Consider the following 7,693-nt stretch of genomic DNA (forward strand, 5'->3'; position numbering starts at 1 on the left):
TTATTTATTTATTTGAATGACAGAGTTAGAGAAAGAGAGTAGGAGACACAGAGAGAGATATTTTATCCATGGTTCACTACCCAAATGGCCACAATGACAAGGGCTGGGACAGACTGAAACCAGGAGCCAGGAGCTTTCTCGAGGTCTCCAGTGTGGGCACAGGGGCCCAAGCACTTGGCCATATTTCACTGCTTTCCCAGGCTTAGTAGCATGGAGCTGAATCAGAAGTAGAGAAGTGGGGACTTGAACCAGTGCCCACAAGAGATGCCAGCGCTGAAGACCGTGGCTTTAACCTGCTGTGCCACATCTACTTTTTTATTTCTAAAGGAAGCTTTAGGGTTTGCAACATTGGAGAAACACAACTGCCTGTTATTGAGTATTTTCTATTTCAATGGTCTTGGTGATATTCTCAATCATGATGACCTAAAGCTACAGGTATAGGACTAATCATTATAAAATCTCATTTTCTAATGACATTATTAACTTGAAACAATAAGAACAATAGTGAAGATTTATCAAAAGTGTATCATGGGTTGGGTGGATGCTTTTTATATACTTTAGGTTTTTTGGTTCATGTATATACTCACAAATAAGTTATTGTGTTACCCATTTTGTTGATGAAATAATAATGGCACAGAAAATTTAGTTGATTAACCCAGATTACACAGTTAGTAATATTAGAGCCAATATTTAAGCCCACTTAGTCTGGCTCCAGGCCCAAACATTTAAACATACTACCACATGGTTCATCATGCCTTAGAAAGCTTGCTGATGTCAAAGGGGACTGGATAGTAATAGAAGAAACTGAGGCCGGCGCCGCAGCCCACTAAGCTAATCCTCCACCTTGCGGTGCCGGCACAGCGGGTTCTAGTCCCGGTCGGGGCGCCAGATTCTGTCCCAGTTGCCCCTCTTCCAGGCCAGCTCTCTGCTGTAGCCAGAGAGTGCAGTGGAGGATGGCCCAAGTCCTTGGACCCTGCACCTCATGGGAAACCAGAATAAGTACCTGGCTCCTGCCTTTGGATCAGCGTGGTGCGCCAGCCACAGCACACCGGCTGCGGCAGCCATCGGAGGGTTAACCAATGGCAAAGGAAGACCTTTCTCTCTGTCTCTCTCTCTCACTATCTACTCAGCCTGTCAAAAAAAAAGAGAAGAAGCTGAAAGTAGATTTTAACATTTTAAAGTGAAATATATTTATTTCTTTATTTTGCAAATTATTATATTTTCTTCCATTTTAATTTAAAAAACAACAGCTCCACCATGCTAATATTGGGCATATTCATTTTAATTTGGGCCATAAATAATGCTATTTAACATTTTAACATCTTCATTTTAACATTCTTACCCACTAATTTAGTAGTCCTTTTTAGTCCATCCAAAACAAGTACTATTGGTTGAACTCTGTAATTAACACACAATTATCCCTAGGTGTTTAAATTTAACTGAAAAGTGATCTCTGTTAAATATAAGAGTTGGAATAAGAGAGGGAGGAGATGTACAATTTGGGACATGCTCAATCAGACTTGCCCCAAATGGTGGAGTTAGAAATGTGCCAGGGGATTCCAATTCAATCCCATCAAGGTGGCATGTACCAATGCCATCTCACTAGTCCAAGTGATCAATTTCAGTTCACAATTTATCACACTGATAGGTCTAAGAGTCAAAGGGATCACACGAACAAGACTAGCGTCTGCTAATACTAACTGATAGAATCAAAAAGGGAGAGAACAATCCAACATGGGAAGCAAGATACACAGCAGACTCACAGAATGGCAGATGTCGTAAATAGCACTGTGGCCTCAGAATCAGCCCTTAAGGCAGTCAGATCTGGCTGAAGAGCCCATGAGAGTATTTTAGGCATGGGAAGCCAAGACACTCTGGCAAAAAAAAAAAAAAAAAAAAAAAAAAACACCCTAAATGAAAGATCTCTGCAAGTGAGATCCCAGTGGAAAGAACAGGGCCATCAAAGAAGGAGGTACCTTTCTCTGAAGGGAGGAGAGAACTTCCACTTTGACTATGACCCTGTCGGAATAAGATCGAAGTGAGTAAACTCTAAAGGCTTCCATTGACTTGGCAACTCATGACTAGAGCCTCTGGAGATTACTGACGCCATAAACAAGAGTGTCAAATGTTAAGTCAACAACAGGAGTCAATGTGTACTTACTTCTCATGTGGGATCTGTCCTTAGTGTGTTGTCCAATGTGAAGTAATACTACAACTAGTACTCAAACAGTATTTTACACTTTGTGTTTCTGTGTGGGTGCAAACTGATGATATCTTTACTTAATACATATTAAATCAATCTTCTGTATATAAAGATAACTGAAAATGAATCTTGATGTGAATGGAATGGGAGAGGGAGCGGGAGATGGGAGGGGTGCGAGTGGGAGGGAAGTTATGGGGGGAAAGCCATTGTAATCCATAAACTGTACTTTTGAAATTTATATTTACTAAATAAAAGTTAAAAAAAAAAAAGAATGTTGCATTTATTTGACCATGAGCCTGGGAATCTGACTCATTCTTGCCAAGAGGTATACCCACCCCTATATTCCCAAGCACTTGGTGGGATGCACACCAGTTAGGGAAAATGTCATCAAAGCAAAAGAGGCACTTGGTTAAAATTAGATTTACTGTTGCCCCCTCATACCAACGTAATTCCATGGTGTTTCAACATGGAAGTAGAACAAGAAATTTGTACTTTTAAAATAGTATACCTAGCTTAACTGAATACCCTTTCTCTGCCTCAGTTTGAAAGATGCATAGCTTCTGTACAAAAGTCCAGCATATTTGTCTCTCCCTGTCAGCATGTATTATTGAAAAATCATATGAGCTAACAACAAATATAAAAATTTTGATAAATCTTTCCCCCATTTTATACTTTTTTTCAACCTTGACAAATACAATAAATATATCATAAAGCAACAACAACAAAAAAAAAAACAGAGAAAAACATCTTTAGTATTAGTGTATGAGTGTGAATGTTCTGTTTGTGTTTCTTTAGGGTGTGGAGGGTGAAGTGAGGGAAAGGCATTAGAACAAAGCTATTTAGAAGAACATGTTTTTAGCTAAGAAGGAAATGAAAAGTAATACTAAATCTAACACTCAAGCAGATAAAGCTTAGACCATCTTCACAGGAAATAAATGAGCAGTGCTAATAGCTGGATCCAATTTATAAGGCACTAAACGGATATTATAGGAGGAAGAGAGATAATTAATCTTCAGCTAGAACAATGAAAGATCAGCTGTGGTATTATCACAATGCCACATTCCAAGACAGTGAAGGTGCTTTGCCTTCCAATGTATTAATCAAAGACTATCAGAATTAGGACATTTAATTATTTGCAAAGAGTCTTTGCATTTATTATCTCTGCCTGAAGTTACTGATTACATAAAGTTTTCCTTTCTTGTTATCTACTGAATTAAGACTATAACAATAATTTTAAAAGTCTGAGTGTAGAAATTGAGATATATTTAATTATAGATTTTTAACAAAATAGTGCCTTTCATTTTATTTGAGTAGAATACATGTTTGATTTAAGCTTTGTTCACCAATACTATAGTTTTTGGAGATTCTTTGAGTATTTGATTGTGAGATTGGGAGAGTGGAAGATCTGAAATTAGTTTCAGAAACACTTGACACCAAGAGTAGATGTGCCATACTTAACAGTGTGGGGTGATTCTACCCCTATGTGAACTTCATCTCTTACTCTCCCCTTTACTCTAACCTTAGTTACTTTATAGAGAAATAAAATTAAGGGTAGGGTAGGGTTTCTCTGTAGTCAAAACTATAAGGACTTATCCAAATCCAAGTTCATCAGGAGAGACTCAAAAAAATTTATGTTTTGGATATAAGGACCCAAGTCACCAGCCTATCCAGTACTGCAGTGAAGGAGATGGCCAAATGCAACTGTTGATCTTTAGACAGGGTTAACAGTGGGAGAAGAAAACTAATGTAACTTTTGAAGTGGAGCCATTTGGGCCAATTCAATGTATTGCTGTTGATGCTTTATATCTGAACACATTAATGTGTTCAGTATTTGTATTTCTTCATCTCGTAAGTGCCATGGAGGCCTCTCCCAATCTAAGAACACAAGTAAGGAGATGTTAGTGAAACAAACATTCCTGCAACTTCCAACAAGTAAGTAGGTCAGGAAGTAGCATGCATTTCTTTTTCCTCTTATATTCAAAACTTGTATGTTATAGGTGATACTCAATTTGTTAGTCAGAAGGCCAGGTCTCGAAGGTTCTTACTGAAGTGTTATCACATCTCTTCTATAGGACTGGTTAATGGCACTACATTTCAAGTACTATCTGGAACTATTAAAATGGCCTCATAATTCTAGATGACTTCAGAAATCAAAAGAAAATTGCTATCTATTTGGATCCTCCATCACCTAAAAGGAATTCCAGCACATTATTTACACTTTGGGTATTAGAGACAGTGTTGTCTCACTGGAATATTCTACTTAAATTTTTCATAGTTGTTAATCTATGAATCAGAATCCCTGATGTGGGATACCAACAGACTATACTGGAACCATCCAGCCAGCTGTGGAACACGCTCTACCTATATAACCAGCTGTGGAGCTTTCTCTACATTTATATTCCCAGAATTTGAATATTCTCTTTAAGCTATGAATATCTTTGGATAATTATGCTGCATATTAGAATATATGCCAAAGGAAAGGAACCTCCAACAAAGGAACACTTGAGATTTTGGACTTCTTCTCTAGAGTTATTTAGTTCAAGGGGTTGATGTTGTGGCATTGCAGGTAAAGTTGCTGCCTGTAACACTGGTAAACCTTATGGGAGCCAGTTCATGTCCCAACTACTGCACTTCCCATCAGGCTCCCTGTTAATAGCCTGGAAAAATTAATGGAATATGGTCCAAAGTGCTTGGGTTCCTGCCACCCATGTAGAAGATTCCAAGATGAAGCTCCTGACTTGTGACTTCAGGTTGGCCCAGTCCTGGCTGTTGCAGCCATCTGGAGAGTGCAACTGGTTATAAGATATCTCTGTCTCCCTCTCTCTGTCTCTCCATTTCTCCTTTTCTCCCTCTCTCCCTCTTTATCTGTAACTCTGAGTTTCAAATAAATAAATAGATCCTAAAAAAAAAAAAACAGTTATGAAGTTCAGAAGGGACCAATAAATTTCACCTACCAAGTGGAAATACTATATTTAAGAAAGTAGTAGTGCTAAATAGGAGCACCTTTAATTGACCAGTTTGTAGTTTTCCAAATGGTAGACACAGTAGGACACAGGAAACAGTAAAATCAGCAGAAATATAAGTAGCAAGGTTTATCTAGTTGGTTATACTTGTACTCAAGAGTTGTGAAGGTCAGAAGGTTAAAAATACAGAGGATCAATAAGCCTCACCTGCCACATAGAAATGGCATATCCGAGATAGCAGTAGCACTGGTGCCAGTAGTATGTCAGATTTATATTTAAAAGTGGGGACTTTGGGGGATTATACGCTGTTTTTCCAGTCTACCGTGGCTACAACATTCTGGCCTTTGAAATTAATGAGTTGTGGTTTTAAGAAGCAGTCCACATACTGTCCTCACTTCTGTCCCAAGTTGCAGGTTCAGGGATCCTCAAGATGCTCTTTATTTTCAGTAATTTACTACAGGGGCCAGCGCTGTAGCACAGTGGGTTAACACCCTGGCCTGAAGCACTGGTATCCCACATGGGTTCAGGCTCAAGACCCGGCTGCTCCACTTCCGACCCAGCTCTCTGATATGGCTTGGGAAAGCAGTAGAAGATGGCCCAAGTCCTTGGGCCCCTGCATCCGCATGGAAAACCCAGAAGAAACTCCTGGCTCCTGGCTCCTGGCTTCAGATTGATACAGCTCTGGCCTTTGCGGCCAATTGGGGAGTGAACCAACAGATGGAAGACCTCTCTCTCTCTCTCTCTTTCTTGCTCTCTCTCTCTCTGTATAACTGTGACTTTCAAATAAATAAATAAATCTTTAGAAAAATAATTTACTTCAATTACTAACAATTCACTGAAAGCTGTTACACTCACAATTATGATTTATCACAGAGAAAGATAGATAATAGATAATAGATAGATAGATAGATAGATAGAAAAATAGATAGATAGATGTGTATCAGCCATGGGAAGAATTGTATAGAGCAGAGTCCAAGAAAGTTCCAAACATGGAGCTTCCAGTTGTCCTCTTCCAATAGATTCACAGAGAGTGTGACTTTCTTAGAACAAATATTACAATATGCATGGCATATTGCTTGCCTTCCAGGAAAATGCCTCCAAATCTTGGGGTTCAAAGACTTTGTTTCAGCTTGTTCTCATAAACATGGTTGGCCACATACATGGCTGACCTCAGTCTTAAGCCACTAAGAAAATCAACTGATGCCACATGACCCAAAGCCTTCACTGTAAATCACACTGTAGTTCAAAGTCCCCAGGTAATCAAAGACATTTTTGATCAGGCAGGGCTTTTCAAAATCTTGAAGCTATCTCTTAGGGACCAAGAACAAAGACCAGACCTCTTTGTATTCTATCTGCAATCAGACAATGGTACAGCTTTTATTGCAAAACCACTCAACAATAGTTTGACAGTCAACATATTCAATGGACATTCTGTACTCTTTGTCATCCCAAAGCATCTGGTACTGCTATGGACATTTCCATAGGAAGGAAAATGTCTTAATGTAGCTCTCAAAATTTGATGTACATGCCTCACATTCAACTGTCTCCTAGGTCCTCTCTCCAATGACTCTGACCATGATTTGATTTCTCAGAAAGAATATTTAATGACCCTAACCCCTCTAATACTTATGGATGTTTTCCCCATTCAACTTCCCATTCAGTGGGGCAGAGGAATGACATCCAGTAGGTAATACAGTGAAATCTGGTCTTTCCTCTAATTAGAAATATATTCAAGTTGAACGTGAAATCCTAAAGTGTACAACCCAATCAGCAGACTACATTTGCCCTTGACCAACATAGCTCCTAATTGAAGGGTATCATCATTGATTGGAAATAAAACTTTCTATCCAGGGTCACCGTAAGGATAATATTTCTCAAGTGAAAGATATCAATATGGCTCCCTTCAAAAGGCACCACCAATATGGCACAAGAGACTTTCAAGTTTCTAAGGCATTCAGGTTGGCTTGGATTTACTGGCTAGGATTGATATGGATGAGAGAATTTCCCTGGATTTCTTCTTTGTAGAACAAAGTGGAGGCTAAGCAACCAACATGTCTTTCAATATGTTTAATTCCTAAGCCAAGTGGAAAAGTCAATGCAAAAACTTAAGGAGGAGCCATCTGGCATTGTAAGGGACATGCTAATGGCTCATGAAGGCCATCATGTGGTGAACAGCGCATGTTAACCCATCTGCTTGAAGTCTTTTGGGGAATGGTCTCAATTCAATGTTGTCTGAGACAAACTAAACAGATCTTGTCCCAGTTTCTAACAAACACACTAACTAGATTTTTGTATACTTGGAAATATCTGTCATAGCAAAAAAAAAAAAAATATAGAAACAAGGGATGCAATTGTTCAAAGATAATTCTCCATAAGTAGCTCATATTTCTGTATATTTTGTTAGCAAAGATACTAACTATATTTTGTTATGAACTCTTTTCCAGGATATCTGTGTAATAAACAGCCTAAGCAGACAGAGATAGTATGACTCATTCTAAGCCCTCTTGTATATTAGGTCTCTCCACAG

At 38.8% G+C, this 7,693-nt stretch overlaps 1 long non-coding RNA gene across 1 annotated transcript in view; it reads left to right on the forward strand.

Moving 5' to 3' along the window:
* Positions 1-4,396, forward strand: part of LOC127482962 (uncharacterized) — a 71,015-nt gene extending 66,619 nt beyond the window's left edge. Inside the window, exon 3 of the long non-coding RNA XR_007908930.2 lies at positions 4,276-4,396. This is a non-coding gene — a long non-coding RNA (uncharacterized lncRNA). The remainder of the gene's footprint in view (positions 1-4,275) is intronic.
* Positions 4,397-7,693: the final 3,297 nt, after the last annotated feature.

Source organism: Oryctolagus cuniculus, chromosome 4, assembly GCF_964237555.1.
Source record: "Oryctolagus cuniculus chromosome 4, mOryCun1.1, whole genome shotgun sequence".
Lineage (NCBI taxonomy): Eukaryota > Metazoa > Chordata > Mammalia > Lagomorpha > Leporidae > Oryctolagus > Oryctolagus cuniculus.